Source organism: Denticeps clupeoides, chromosome 20, assembly GCF_900700375.1.
Source record: "Denticeps clupeoides chromosome 20, fDenClu1.1, whole genome shotgun sequence".
Classification (NCBI taxonomy): Eukaryota; Metazoa; Chordata; class Actinopteri; order Clupeiformes; family Denticipitidae; genus Denticeps; species Denticeps clupeoides.
Window position 1 is genome coordinate 17,127,909 of NC_041726.1, and position 16,929 is coordinate 17,144,837.

The following is a 16,929-nucleotide window of genomic DNA, read 5'->3' on the forward strand; positions in this document are numbered from 1 at the left end:
ATCTTTACTTTGCTTATATTCTACTTAAGAAAAAGTTGTCATGACCGCGAGCTGAGGGGGGAGAGAAGCGCAGAGGCGGGACATGCTGGGAAGGGAGTTTTATTAATAAACAATAAATAACTACAAATGGCGCGGTGGCCGAAAAGGGAATAAAGAGGATCAATTTAAACTAGCCCATAGGCGTGTGGTGATTGCCAGAACTCAAACATAACACATTCACCAAAGTGCACTAAGCCGAGTCCACTAAAATGCCGTCGAAATCTCCGGCTTTTATGCACTGTCCGGAATGGGCATAGGTGATGAGCACAGCTGCAATCAATCCTGACAGAGCCCCCCCTCAGAGGACTACGTCCTCGGAGCCCCAGCAGTACCATCAGTGGAGGCGGCGGGGCGGACGGTGGCAACCACAGGGCTCCTGCCCTGCTGTATTCTCCCCTTGGAGGACCCGGTCCCTCGGGCTGGCTCCCCGGCGTGGTCAGGCGTGGCGGCCCTGGTCCCTCGGGTTGGTTCCCCGGCGTGGTTAGGCGTGGCAGCCCCGGGCCCACTCAGGCTGGCTCCCCGGCATGGTCAGGCGTGGGAAGTGGAACCTGAAGTAAGGACCCTGTGGAAAATGAAGCCAAGTCTGGCCAGGGACAAGGAAGCTGGCGTCATCCTCCCGGCAAGTCACGGCTCCTTTGATCTCAGCGGGGCTGCGTCATCTGCTTCCAAATGCGGGTCGGGTCTTTCTGTCACAACCTTTAGGCATGATGAGGCAGGTGAACAGAGAGGAGGACGAACACACTCTGCACCAGGAAAGCCACCAGCATTGTGAAGGACTCTACACACCCCTCACATGCCCTCTTCACCCTCCTACCAGTCGGAAAAAGGTACCAAAGCATTCGGGCACTCTCTGCCAGACTGTGCAATTGCTTCTTTCCACAGGCCATCAGACACATGAACACACATACACACACACTACCTCTGTTATATTGAGTAATATTATCTAACTGTAATTTTATCTATCAAAGGAACCACGTTTGCACTATTTTACTTTGCACATTTATTTTTCATTTCAGTAGTTTAGCGCTGCCTGTCTCGCTGTTGTCTACGTTTTATCTAAATGTTAGTTTTGCAATGCACAGTGTCCCGTTTGACCTTTATGTTACCCAGTTTGTCTGTGTCGCACAAGTGCACTTCATGTCACTTCATGTCACTTCATGTAACTTGTTCACTTACATGTAGCACCAGGTTCCGGGGAAACGTTATTTTTCCAATTTAGCAAGCCATTATATATATATGAAAGTCTGAATATATGGAATGAAAGTCTGAATATATGGAATGAAAGTCTGCCGTTGGCGCCATTTTGAGAATGTCAGTTCGTTAAACAAGTGAATTGTGTCTCACCACGAGTGTCACGACTACGGACTTACGGGGGAAGGAAGCGCAGAGGTCTGACATGCTGGGAAGGGGATTTATTATAACAAACAATAAAGAAATACAAATAAACAGCGGCGCGGTGGCCGAAAACAATTTAACTTAAATAAAGAACATAAACTAACCCGTAGGCGTGTGGCGATTGCCAGAACTCAAAAACATAAAGACATTAACCCACTGAAGTCAAGTTCATGTCTGAGTTCACGAAAATGCCAGAGACCCAGAAGGGGCAGAAACTTCCGGCATTTATGGGGCGTCAGGAATGGAGTCAGGTGTGGAGCCCAGCTGCAGGCAATCCTGACAACGAGTGATTCTGCACCAAACCCAGTCACAGCAGTTTTAAGCAGCGACGACATAATAAACACTCTGGCTAATGCTGGCAGTAACACTGCTAATAATTCTACCAGCATTTGAATATCTGATTTGAATTGAAGAATAATATTGACAAATTATTGACAGTAAAAGTATATTTTTAATTTTTGAGAATAGTTTATCATTGAAAATCCTTGTGCAAGGCTACTTTTTATTTTAACTAAGTGATGGAATATGTTGGTGACCATAACAGTAAATACTTTTCAATAGCATATTTTATATTTGTCTAATACTCTTCCACTTTCCACCTTTATGAATACAGAAATGGTTAAGGATTTAAGGATGGTTAAGGATTTTTATTATCTGTGATTGCTACATTCATGTAGTTGTAAAAAGCATGACAATATATTAAGTAATCCAAAGTATTCAGAATACATTACTCACATTGAGTAACTTATCGGAATACATTACAAACTACATTTTGGGGCATGTATTCTGAAATCTGTAGTGGAATACATTATAAAAGTAACCTTCCCAACACTGCACACTGAGCACCTAAGGGCTGTGTGCTCAGTGTGCTGTTCACTGCTGACCCACGACTGTGCAGCCATCTCAAACCACATCATCAAGTTTGACGATGACACAACCTGGTGTAAGGTCAACAATCTATTTCTGAACATGGACAAAACAAAGGAGATGATTGTTCACTTCAGAAGACAATGGAGGGACCACTCTCCACTGATAATCAATCTCCACTGGAGATTGTCAAGGACACAAAGGTCCTCGGTGTTCATCTAGAGGAGAACATCTCCCTGAATCTCGACACCAGCTCACCACCCAAGAAAGCCCAACAGCGCCTCTACTTCCTGCAGAGACTGAGGAAAGCCCATCTCCCATCACCCATCCTCACCACCTTCTATAGACGGACCATTGAGAGCATTCTGACCATTCTGATAGCTGAGAAGATCATCAGCGTCTCTCTTCCCTACATAACGGACATGTACAACACACTCTGCACCAGGAAAGCCACCAGCATTGTGAAGGATTCTACACACCCCTCACATGCCCTCTTCACCCTCCTACCATTCGGAAAAAGGTACCAAAGCATTCGGGCACTCTCTGCCAGACTGTGCAATTGCTTCTTTCCACAGGCCATCAGACGCATGAACACTCACACACACACACACACACACACACACACACACACACACACACACACACACACACACTACCTCTGTTATATTGAGTAATATTATCTAACTGTAATTTTATCTATCAATGAACCACGTTTGCACTATTTTACTTTGCACATTTATTTTTCATTTCAGTAGTTTAGCGCTGCCTGTCTCGTTGTTGTCTACGTTTTAGTTAAATGTTAGTTTTGCAATGCACAGTGTCCCCTGTTTGACCTTTATGTTACCCAGTTTGTCTGTGTCGCACAAGTGCACTTCATGTCACTTCATGTCACTTCATGTAACTTGTTCATTTACATGTAGCACCAAGTTCCGGGGAAACGTTATTTTAACAATTTAGTGAGCCATTATATATATGAAAGTCTGAATATATGGAATGAAACTCTGAATATTTGGAATGAAGTCTGAATATATGAAATTAAAGTCTTCATTCCATATAGTGGTGGTGGTGGCCTAGTGGTTAAGGAAGCGGCCCTATAATCAGAAGGTTGCCGGTTCGAATCCCGATCCGTCAAGGTGCCACTGAGGTGCCACTGGGCAAAGCACCGTCCCCACACACTGCTCCCCGGGCACCTGTCATGGCTGCCCACTGCTCACTCAGGGTGATGGGATAAATGCAAATTTCACTGTGTTTATCGTGTGCTGCTGTGTATCACATGTGACAATCACTTCACTTTATATATTCGGGTTTCATTCCATATATTCAGACTTTCATTCCAAATATTCAGACTTTCATTCCATATATTCGGGTTTCATTCCATATATTCAGACTTTCATTCCATATATTCAGTTCCCTGTCAATATATATATTATTTATTTCCCGTTTGGTTTCCCATAAAAAAAAAAAAAAATATATATATATATATATATATATATTTATATACACACACACTGCTGTTAGAGAATGTAATACAGCTAATTAGTTGAGGTTGACTTTATTGACGCGAAAAAAAAAAAAAATTACATATATATATATATATATTTTTTTTTTTTTTTTCATGTGTCTAAAGTTTTGAAAAATAACATAAAGGTTCTGTTATTAGTGCAAAAGTGATTGTAAAAAACTGTAAAAACAAAAGACGACTTACTCTGCACTTTAAGTGATGCGTGGACAATCATTGTTTTGGTCAGTAACATTTTTGGGAAATTTCATTACAAGTAGCAGAATAACGTGAAGAATTCCAGGATTGGTTGTTGTGTCGCGTTTTGCCCAGATACAATACTGCTATTTTATGATTGGCTGTTATGTAGGTCTTTTCTTTTTTCAATTGGCTGATTATTGACCAGCTCTAGGACCCAGAGGAGAAGCCTTGTTTCATAGTGAGGTGCTGCTGTCCTTGGTCTTAGAAACATGCTGCATGTGAACCTGCGCAACATCCTTTCAGTTCAGGTAGATTTTTTTTCTTCTGCATATCATTTTTTACTCAGTAATGGGGGTTTGTTCCAATGTAGAGAAGTAAAATACTTGAGGAAAAATTTAATTGAGGAAAAGTAAAATGACCTTTTTTAAAAACAACAGGGGCAGTGGTGGCCTCACGGTTAAGGAAGCGGCCCCGTAATCAGAAAGTTGTCGGTTCAAATGCCCTCGAAAAAACACGTCTGCATCTTCTGTGATTTTGAGGCCACCAGGTGGCACCGACTCACTGTGTGCTCTGGGTCCTAATCACCCACAGGTTATTTGAGTGTGAAAGCTGGGTCATAAGGACCCTTTAAATGTTGTAGGGCTCCCACATTACTCTGTCAATCTTTGATTTCTTTGTTATGCTGTTACAGTTCGCCATGTTTCTGGCCATCATGGTGTGTTTTTGTAAAAAAAAAATTAATTCCTCACTTTACATAATGTTGTATGTCTGTGCCTTCTCCTTAAACTATGGCATTACAGTAATTGTGTATGCAGATGATATTCAAAAGAAAATGGCTCACACCTACAGAGCTACTGGCAATCACTACCTTTATATTAAAAATACATTATTCTTTTATCATTCTAATGGAAAAACTGGGTAGTCAAAACAGTCTCATTTCATCTAATAACCTGAGATCAATGACAGCTTACAAGAGGTAGTAAGCTTTCAGAGAATGACAGTTCGTACTGTATTTGATGTGTTCAGGATGAATTTGTGATCTCATGGCAGTGACAGCTTCCTTAAAACGTGATGTAACTGAGGATGTAAATACCTTTGACCTTGTACAACAAATGTATTCTTATTTAATGCAAAGCTTAACCTTTGCAGACAGAGAACTGTTTGAACCACTTAATCAAATCTGACGAGAGCAGGAAGGACAAAGAATGCCCGGCTGCCTCCCAGTGCTATCGGCTGAAAAGGGCCAACTCAGTGGTGCTCCTAGCCAAAACAACAGTCCCCGACATCAGACAGTGTCATTGTCATCTTGCATCTGATTGGAACAGCAGGAGATAGCAACGCCTCTGCTGATTGCTGAGTCAGGACAGGAAGATGTCTCCTTGTATGTCCTGTCCTCTAGGTGGACTAAGCTGCTCTGGGGAGGCTGGTGATGAAGTTGAAGCCCAGAAGACCCAGATGTCTCATGCCAGACAGCTGTGGTACGCCCCTGTGACCTGCCGACTGGAAATAGAGTAGCTATTAATATAGCAGTAATCAGGCATCACTGACATCGTGTCACACATACCAGTAAGGTGACCAGGGTGAGTGTTCTTTCTTTTCTTCTTCTTATATTTTCTTATATAGCCCAAAATCACATACAGTATGTCTCAATGGGCTTTGACAGGCCCTACAGTTGACACCCCCCACACTTGACCCTTCTGCACACAAGGAAAAACTCCACACAAAAAAAAACTCTAGGAGAGAGAAAAAAGGAAAGGAAGAAACCTTGGGAAGGAGTGATACAGAGAGGGACCCCCTTCCAGGGTAGAGTGAGCCTGCAAATGGTGTCAGTGCAGGGTTGGATATGATATAATGAGTCCTACAGTTGTAGGGTTGGAGAAGTCCAGGATGTATTCAGTGTCATGGTCTAGATTACGTGTCCGTAATGATGTTACTGGTCCATTTGAAGATCCCTGAAGCTGTAGTTGTAGTGGTGGCTGTGGTGACCCTCTGGTTTGTTTTATGTTTTGTCCTTGTAAAGCAGTTGTCAGGAACCAGGATGTGTCTGCTTGTCTCTTCACTGGGGTCTGCCAGTAGTCTGGGTGCTTGATTCCGTGTCTCGGAGAAAAACAAACAGAAGCAGCGGCAGACGGTTGCACTGTACGACCGATACTGAAATCTGTGGTTATAATGGTATATTGGTGCTACAGTGGCCCGGTACCCTAACTAGGACAGCCTAACTGGTGAATTTAACTTTGTCTGTGTCTAACAGGGGGACTCTGTGATAAACTGGACTTTATAATTGACACTGCGTCAAAATCAAGTGAAATGAGGGTCTAGGACTTTAGCAAAAAGCCAGAGAAAACAGATAGGTTTTGAGATTGGATTTAAACACTGAGACTGTGTCTGAATCCCGGACACTGACAGGCAAGCTGTTCCACAACTGCGGAGCTCTATAGGAGAAGGATCTGCTCCCAGCTGTGACCTTCTGTACTTTTGGTACCAGTATTGACCCCGCACCCATTGATCGAAGGGGGCGTGGCGGTTCGTAAGGAACCAAAAGTTCACTCATGTATTGCGGGGCAAGACCATTTAGAGCTTTATAGGTTAAAAGTAGGATTTTGTAGTCAATCCTAAATTTGATGGGTAACCAGTGCAGTGATTGTAAGACTGGGGTGATGTGGTCAAATTTCCTGGTTCTGGTTAGAACTCTGGCTGCAGCATTCTGTACTAGCTGGAGTTTACTCATGCACCTACTAGAGCATCCAGACAATAATGCATTGCAGTAATCTAACCTTGATGTAATAAATGCATGGACCAACTTTTCTGCATCATGCATTGAAATGATATTTCTTATTTTCGCAATATTTCTAAGGTGAAAGAATGCTATTCTAGTGACATTATCTACGTGCGAACTGAATGAGAGACCTGCATCAATGATGATACCTAGATCCTTCACTTCAATACTCGGTGAGATACAAAGGCTATCCAGGGTTATTGTGTAGTCAGCCAGTTTATGCCTGGCTGCTTGAGGCCCGATTACGAGCGCTTCTGTCTTGTCAGGGTTTAGCAGGAGAAAGTTGGTGAGCATCAACTGTCTAATGTCCTTCAGACAATTCTCTATTTTGTTCAGCTGCTGCCTCTGATCTGGCATTGCTGACAGATACAGCTGTGTGTCGTCAGCGTAGCAATGAAAGCTAATACCGTGTTTGCGGATGACGTTGCCTAAAGGTAACATGTATAGAGAAAAAAGTAACGGACCTAGGACAGAGCCTTGTGGAACACCAAACTCTACTTTACTATGTGAAGACGAAACACCATTGATGTCCACAAACTGATATCGGTTGGTCAAATATGATCTGAACCATTCAAGGGCTGTTCCCTTAATCCCGATAACATTCTCTAACCTGGCAAGGAGAATAGCGTGATCAATAGTGTCAAACGCTGCACTCAGATCAAGCAGGACAAGCAGCGAGATGCGTCCCTGATCAGAGGCCAACAGCAGGTCATTAACCACTTTAACCAGCGCTGTCTCAGTGCTATGATGAGGTCTAAAACCTGATTGATATACTTCGTGGATATTGTTACAGTCTAGATATGTGCTCAGCTGCTGGGCTACAACTTTTTCTAAGATTTTTGATATGAACGGAAGGTTGGATATCGGTCTATAATTTGAAAGCTGACTGCGATCAAGATCCGGCTTTTTAATCAGGGGTCTAATGACTGCTACCTTGAACGAACTTGGTACGTGGCCGGTGCTAAGCGACGAGTTAACAATTTTGAGGATAGAATTTATAACATTGGGTGCTATTTGCTTAAGGAGCCTTGTTGGAATCGGATCCAAAGCGCAGGTACATTGATTTGATGATGAGATTAATTTGATTAATTCATGCTCTTTAATAGGGTTGAATCGTTCTAATCGGTGGTCTATTAGAAGATTATTTTCCATGGAAATATCGGCGGAGCTATTTGTTGTGCTTTTAATCTTCTCTCTATTTGCGACAATTTTCGTATTAAAGAAATTCATAAAATCATCGCTACTATGATTATATTGAGTGGTCGCATCCATTTCTGTCTTATTCCTGGTTAGTTTGGCTATAGTTTTAAACAGGAAGCCGGGATTATTTTTGTTTTTGTCTATTAACGAGGACAGATACGTTGATCGAGCCGCACTAAGTGCCTTCTTATAGTTAAGTAGGCTCTCCTTCCAAGCTATTCGGAATATGTTTAATTTACTTTGACGCCATTTGCGTTCTAATTTCCGGGCGGTCTTCTTAAGCGAGCGCGTGTGATCATTATACCAGGGAATTAAGTTTTTATCTCTTACTATCTTCCTTTTGAGGGGAGCGACTATATCTAACGTACTACACAGTGTTATTTCTAGACATTTGGTCGCTTGGTCAAGTTCAGCGGGGTCTGACGGTGAGTTTATCAGCATTGATAAATCTGGTAAGGTATTAATAAACCTCTGTGCCGTACTTGATATAATTGTCCGTTTGTCTCTATAACGAGGGGGATTGAGTTTGTTGTGTTTGATACATATTTTAAAAGCGATGAGGAAATGATCTGAGACCATTTCAGATTGCGGAAGAGTAACTATATCTTCTATATTTAAACCAAAGGTCAACACAAGATCGAGCGTGTGACCACCTTCGTGAGTAGGTCCTGTTACATGTTGGTTAACTCCAACTGAGTCTAATAAAGACAGGAATGCGGTTCTTAGTGAGTCTTCTAATTTATCACAGTGGATGTTAATGTCACCAACAATTAGGGCTTTATCCACAGATACAACTAAGTTGGAGACAAAATCTGTAAATTCACTAAGAAACTCAGAATAAGGTCCAGGGGGTCTATAAATAATAATCAATGGAATGCATTTAGGATTTTTATTTTGTGAGACTACATGAGTTATATTGGTATATAGAATCTCAAAAGAGTTTAATCCTTGTCTGGGTTTATGAGTAATACCGAGGTTATCCTTATAAATTACTGCAACGCCACCTCCTCTTCCAGTTAAGCGAGGTTGGTGTACATAGCTGTATCCAGGAGGACTAGACTCGTTTAATGCTACAAATTCATTTTGTTTTAACCAAGTTTCGGTCAGGCACAGTACATCGAACCCCTGATCTGTAATCATTTCATTGACAATGAGCGTTTTAGGTGTAAGGGATCTAACATTTAATAATCCTATTCTTATGCCGGGGGTGCTGGTGGTAGGTTCAGAAGTAGTAATAGTAACGGGTAGTAAGTTGCTGAAACAGACACCCCGCCCAGCCTGTGGAACAGACACAGTGTCAGCATATTTATGAGTTTTATTATTAACGTTTCTTGTAGAATCTCTTGTTTTAATAGAGCGAGGTACAGACACAGTGTCAATATAATACACGCTGGGTGGCGGCTCTACGCAAATGGCAGATGCTCGGTTTAGCCGGTCTGTCTGCTGCCTGGTCTCGGCTCTGGCGAGTCAGTTTTGTTTTTTGGTTCTAAGACTATGAGCCAATTTTTTAGACAACTGAGTGGCGCCCGCCCAGTTGGGGTGGATGCCGTCTCGCCCAAAAAGACCAGGCTTCCCCCTAAATATTGGCCAGTTATTAATAAAACCCACTTTATTTTTTGGACACCACTCCGACAACCAGCGATTTATGTCGAGGAGCCTGCTACAGGTCTCGTCGCTACGCCGAAACTGCGGTAATGGGCCAGAGCAGATTACTGTATCCGACATCGTTTTAGCCAGTTCAAGCATCTCTATAAAATTATCTTTAGTTATTTCCGACTGGCGTAGCCGGACGTCGTTAGCGCCGACGTGAATAGCTATACTGGAGTACCTGCGGTTATTTTTTGCCAGCGATTTTAAATTTGCGCGGATGTCGGACGCTCTGGCTCCAGGAAAACACAGGATTTTATTCGCTGGTGCCGGTATCCTCACGTTTCTGACTATAGAGTCGCCAATGACTAGAGACGGTGGACTGTAGGACCCAGCGGATGCCTCGCTGAGGGGGGAGAAGCGGTTCTGAACGCGAACCGGTGTGTGGTGTCCAGGTGGTGGGGGAGCTTGGCGGGTCGCCACGGAAGCTCGCTTGTGTGATTTACGCCGAGCCGTCACCCAACTGCCCTGCTGTCCGGAGGGCGCTACTGGTACCGGCGCCGGGGTAGACACACTCACCGGCTGACTGGGCTGGTGCGCGTCCGGAACTAGAAAAGAGTCAATTAAGACTTCTGTTTCCCTAATTAAATATAAATTTCGGATGCGCTCCTCTAGCTCGGCTATTCTCTCCGTCATTTCCACTAGTCTCCTACACTTCCCACAGGTGAAATCCTCACTACTGACGGTGTTCGTCAAGCTGTACATCTCACACACTGCACATGGAATTAGCGAAGGAGCCATAACTTACGTTTTTTGGCGATTAATTCTGAGGTGGTTCAGGAAGTCCTTGCACGTAATACAGGCTCGCGCCAAACACACCAAACAGTGCAGCAATGTTCTCTTTGCCCTGATGATGATCCGTGGATCGGTGAGTCCTTAGCTCTTCATTGACCTGTACTCTCCTCGAACGTGGACATTGGTGGGTATTCTGACTCCATTCAATTTGTAGATTAATAGCGAGATTTACAATTGGGTTTATCCATCTCATGACAATCCAGATCTCTGGAAATACTTTTTTTCATTTGTATCTGGAACAATACTGGTGAGCAGATGGCTTTGTCCTGGTTCAAATTTGAACAATGAAACCCCCTCTCTGATCTGGACAGACTGTATTAGCATGAGCAGATTCAAGTAGTATTACAATGTAATATTAATTCTGTCAATTAGTAATAAAATGTAAATAAAATTAATACATTTGGGTGGATGGAAGGAAGGATGGATATTTTGGGGTGATTTTATATTTTATTATAGTACTTGATGCAAATGAAGTTAATGAAGTTATGGTTTTGCTTTTAGTTGTCAGGTTTTCCTCAAGTCATGTCCAACTCGATAAACTCGATATTCTATAGAAATCGAACAAGAATTGCTGGTGTCTTCCTATTGTAAGTCGCTTTGGATAAAAGCGTCTGCTAAATAAAGTAAAGTAAAGTAAAGTAAAAGGACCCTATATAGGTGTGCATGCAGAACACACAAGTGCTCTGACCAGTCAGGATGCTGACATGGGGGGGATGGCGATGTAGAAATGACATTTACAGCATTTATCAGATGCCCTTATCCAGAGCAAATTACAATCAGTAGTTACAGGGACAGACCCCCCACTTACACAATGGTAGTAAGTGGGATTTGAACCTGTGTCTTCCATTCATAGGCGAGTGTGTTTCACACTAGGCTACTACTACAATGACGACGTAGCTGGTCGAAGTTCACCCACCAGCAACTGTGCAGCTGCCTCTGCTGCGGTTGTGGTCACAACTTCCTTCTGCCCAAACACGAATTCACCAACCACCAACACATCCACCAGCTGCCAACCCCTGCCGGACCTGGCCATTCTCCTGCAGGAGAGCAAGCCACCATCAGCCAGCTCCAACAGTGCATGATTTCTCAAAGCCTCAGGCAGTTGGTGGGAACCTGGACTAAGCCTCCTCTTCTCACCAACTTCAACCTGGTTGTGGAGATGTCCAGAACTCCCAGTGTCTGCCTCGCCACCAGCTCCACTGCCAGTCTCTCAGACTGAGAAGGCTCGACCAGTGCTGGAAGACCCTGTGTTTTGTCTGTCATTGCATTTATATGTGAGTATTTGTTATGAGTTTGTGTGTAGCCCCCGCATCCCTTCTTCATGTTGACCAGGGGGAGTTTGCACTGAGGAGACAGACCCCAGTCTGAAGGCCCCTGACCCTGCCGTCAGGGGCCCAGAAGGCTGGCCGGTGGTTGCCCCATTGTCCAACCGTGGGGGTGCCCAGCTTTTTTCGGCGGGGGGGCTCCAGCAGAGGAGGTAGTGGCAGGACAGGCGAGGGACCGTATAAAAAAGAACAATGCTGAGTGCAGGGTGCGACGGACTACTGATTGTGATGGAGTGCAGGTGTGGCGGTAAGTGGACAGTAATCAGGAGGCCAGTGATGTCGAACGGAGAAGCAGAGCGTGAGCCGTGAGTAGTACTACAGCGTGATTATTGCATTGTCCTTGTCCAGCCCTCACTGGAATACATTTGCCTTCAGATGGTTCTATTGACAAAAAAATATATCTCTGTTTTTTTTTGTGATTTGACATCAGTCCTCCTGAAAACAGATATTTAAGACATATAAACTGAATGGATTAGTAGAACACACACATTTCTCCTGTTTTCAAATGCCACAGATGCTGACCTGGAGCTTAGTTTGAACTGCTGGAGTGTTGCACTTCTTTACTCACAGTTACAAGTCCTCTTCTGATCCCTGGCTACAGCAGTCTGTGATATTGCCAGATTCTCATAGGACTGCACTGCAGCCTCTAGCAGAAGCTCTGACTATCCAACGAAGAAGGACACACACACACACAATCACACTCCTATAAAGGAGCTCCAAGAGAAGATCTAAATATTTATCCCAACTCAGCAAATCTGCCCATACATCAGCCACTTTACCTAATGGAAAATCAATAGGAATCCATTGAGTCACAGCTACATTCATGGGTCATGGTTTGATTCTCCACCAAGGCCCAGGCATTAAAATCCACATAGAGAGTATATCCGTGGCCAAACTTGGGTGCAGTATTCATCATTTGGTGATGAATACTGTACTATACCTGATAGACGACCTTCTCTACACCCTCTACACCTTTAGTGAAACACATTATTCACGTCACATGTGCTTACTAATTATGAATAAATTGAAATAGTAATGCTAATATGAGGCCACTTTTTTATGTGTTATGCCTTATACACTGTGGCATAATTTACATTAAAATAAAGCAAGTGATTGTTATTGTGATATAGAGCAAGCTCAGCACACGGTGCACACAGTGAAATGTGTCCTCTGCATTTAACCCATCACCTTAGTGAGCAGCCATGACAGCAGCCAGGGGAGCAGTGTGTGGGGACAATACTTTGCTTAGTGGTACCATGCCGCTTCAGGATTCAACCTTCAGCTTCCTTACCCGCTAGGTCACCACTGCCCCATAAATATCAGTGGAGACCATGACTACAGTCCCCCACTACCAGAAGTTATGCGGTCAAGATTCCCACATTTGGGGAATTTGCAGGGGCGTTACAAAGGCACTAAATCCATTCATCTCTCTAATAGATTAATCCTAGGACTTGTATTGAATAAAACTGGCCATGAAGGAACTGGAGTTGTCTGAACTCTTGCAATTTTGCTGTTTCTGAAAGCGACAGCTGGAACCAGCTTATTCTTCCTAATGCCTGTGCAGTGGGCCAGCGGCCACGGCTGATCTCTCTGAGAAACTCTCCCGTCTTCCACAGCATGCATCGCTCTCTCCCTGGAACCAGCCCCTGTGTGAGATTCTGTCATTCCGATGCACATGCGCTGGCAGAACTCACACTGGCATCGACATCCTGGAATCTTTTGTTACTCCCCTGTCTCCACGCCCATGAGTGGAGAAGTTAACAGCAGCATACACAATATATGAAAAATATTTTTAAATGTTTTATATTTTCTTTTAATTTAAACATTGCTCATGACAATGAGAATACAATATTGTGAAACCAGTTAATTAAATAAATTGAGTAGAGAGAACAAAAACTACAGCATTTTTTTGGCATATCTTTTATTTTAGTGCAGCTTTAAGTCTAAAAACTGATTTCCCCTCCCACTTTTCCTCTGTCCACTCCTAGGTGAGTAAAATAATTTATGCCATAATATATCCCCCCACCCCCCTCCGTGCTAAATCGTTAGGAAGTTCATGATTAATTCAATTTTGGAATGGCTCTGGAGGTAATTAAAACAATGGCACTCGGTCGACCACGCCATTTACAGGAAAAAAGTTTTAATGTTGTGTGGGTGTTGCAGGGAGGAAGAAGATAGTGCAGTTCCTCACTTTGATCATGATCTAACGTTCATTTAATTTAGCAACAGAATATTTATGGAGCGCAAAATTTTCCCACTGAGCTTGTAGCCTGAGCCAAACCATTTTTGATCGTAATTTGTCTTCAAGGTTCCTCCTTACTGAACCATATAGACCCCCTCTTTCTCACTACTTTTATTTCTCTCCTTCTTTCACTAATCCTCCATCAGAAGCATGACAAGAAACATTTTTGGTGAAAAATATTATAATAGCTGGTTATAAAATCTTCCAGATAGGAATTCATATCTTCTATTCTTCATATTTAACATAAAATAATTTTGAAATATATCTTGTATTACATTTTTTTTGCTTTTTGTGAGGTATTTTTCTGAGCTTTATTTTTTGCAGTGTGTGCAGGTATTAAAAATCAATTTCATGTAAGTAGCACCGTTAAAAATGAAAGTGTCATACACAGCACAGCACACAGTGCACACAACGAAATGTGTCCTCTGCATTTAACCCATCACCCTTTGTGAGAAGTGGGCAGCCATGACAGGCACCCGGGGAGCAGAGTGTGGGGATGGTGCTTTTGCTCAGTGGCACAGGGCAGGGACCCACCTAGACGCGGGAATTGGTTTGAACTTTTTGGCCTCATACCAGCTGATCTAAATCAATTATGAATAATTCCAATACCTGTTTGATAATAAACAGCAAGTCAAACGACTACTACTTCAGTTTCATGAGAGTCAGACTGAGGAATGGAACAAAAGGTACTCTTAACATCATCAGCTTTTTACGACACCCACTCTGCCTGTTCCTGGTTGTTTTCAGGCCCCCAGGGAGGAAAGTTTGAAGCAAGATGATAAGAGGAAATGGCAGAGTAAAGCAGCGTGTGTGTGTGTGTGTTTCTTTAATTAGAAATCATCTGAGGAAGCTGTGAAGTTCTGTGTGCTACAGCCTATAAGCTTAGCTAACTTTAGCCTGGGGTAGTAGTCAAACAGATTTTCTGTCCCGCATGTTCTCATTTCCTCGCTCACTCTCTGTTTCTCAGTTCTCTCTCAGCATGATTCTGAGCCGACGCGCTGACAAGAAAAACAATCTTAATCTATTCCTCTGCAGTGATTACACCAATTAATTCTGGAAATTAAAAAAACATTTGGTGGGGTTTATTTGGGATTAGTGTCCTGCTAAACGCAAGTCTTTACTGCTGAATTTGAGTCTGGTGTCAAATTTAATACTAGCCTTGGCAGCCGGGGGGTAACCAGATCTAAACTGCAGTCATGAAGGCTACCGTCGGAGAGAAGCAGAGTCATGAGACCAATGCCTTGATGCTCTCAGTGTGAAATTTTAAATTTGTACATGTATATTATTTTATTTATTGAGACCCCCCCCACCCCAGTGGATACATGAACTGATCTGTCTCAATAACCCCTTTAAAAGGCCATGTCCAAGCCAATACATCCGCCCCACCAATCATCTACCCACCCTTCAGCAGTCTTACCCAGCACACTTCACAGGACCCTGTCTGAGCCAATATATCCACCCAGCAAAGCCAGCCCTGCAGAAAGCTTCTCGCTGTCTTTTTTTTTTTTTAAACATTGCTCATGTTTAAATCTTGTACCCTGCAAAAGAACAGATCTGGGCAATTCCTTTATTATTTCATCAAGAACTATTAACTTATAAACACAAGTCAGTTGTTATAATAATAATGCACACATTTGTATTTCACCAAACATACCCCACATTTTATAAAACTATTCTCACTACCTGCACATACATTTTCAAACAGATACATGCAACATGCTCATCAGCAACAGCAGACATTTAAAAATAATACACTTCTGACATTAATAATGAGCAAAAAATGTCCTTTTTTCTCAAACTTCCGGACATTTGCAACATCAAAAACGAATTACAGTCCCTTCGGAAATGTCCTATTTGCTTGAAAACATCCTCATCCCACTGAGTGACAGCTTTCACAGCCAATTCTACGCACTTTAAGCTTGAAACTGACATATGACGCAGCATATGAAAAGCTAGGAAGGAAGCCAGGGACTGTCTGCATTTTGATTAGCGTCTGTCGTGCATCATGCCATTCATTGTAACACAGAAATCTCCCAGCCAGGTCCTCACGTTGTGCAGCAACCTTATGTAATTTATTTTTGTTTCATGAAATTATTATTTTTGTTTGTGGAGCACATCCAACACCCCGCTGATGGACGGCTGTCTTTTCCGTAAGCAGTGCACTGATCTGTTGGCACAGCATGTTGGGCACATAGCAATGTTTTTAAAATGTACAGTTTGGTGCATTCTGAGAAAAAGAGAGTACTGGTGGATGAAAGAAGATGACGCAAAATGACCTGGATGCCCACCTGGATCACAGGATAATTTCCATGGCCATCCACCAGAGTGCCTTAAGAGCAACTTTCAAGCAGTTTCAGATGCAAAAAGTAACTCTGGATAACTAAATATAAAGAGTCAAGGACAACTCCAAGATTTCTGATGAGCTAATGGGTCAATCTGATGATAATGGTCCAACCACAATAATGCTTTATCAATATTTGATTGTCATTGTGCACCGAGCAACAAAATGTGACTATTGTAAGATTTTCGAACACAAAAACATAATACAATAGTGATTTGGGGACTTTTTGACTCGATTAAATTTTAGAGCATGCAACATTACAGGATTAAAAATATCGAGAATATTCATAATACCCATGGGCAAAATCTAAAAAACTGCAATGTTGTATTTCTTGTTCTTTTCGGGAAGAAAGTGGCACACAAGGGGGGGACTTTTATCTGAGTTTAATGCTTTTCCTTTGCTTTTTATATAATCTTAGCAGCAGGATACAGAACAGGTTTTTTATCAGATGCTGGCAAGACTTACAGGATCAATAGTGGCTTGGCCTGCTGCTGCAGGAGCATCTCTGAATCTTATTGATCTTCATTAGCTTCTCTGGTCCAGCGCTGTCATGCTGTGCCCCAGTGAGCAGGTCCTGGCCTAACCTTGGACACTTAGGGCCGT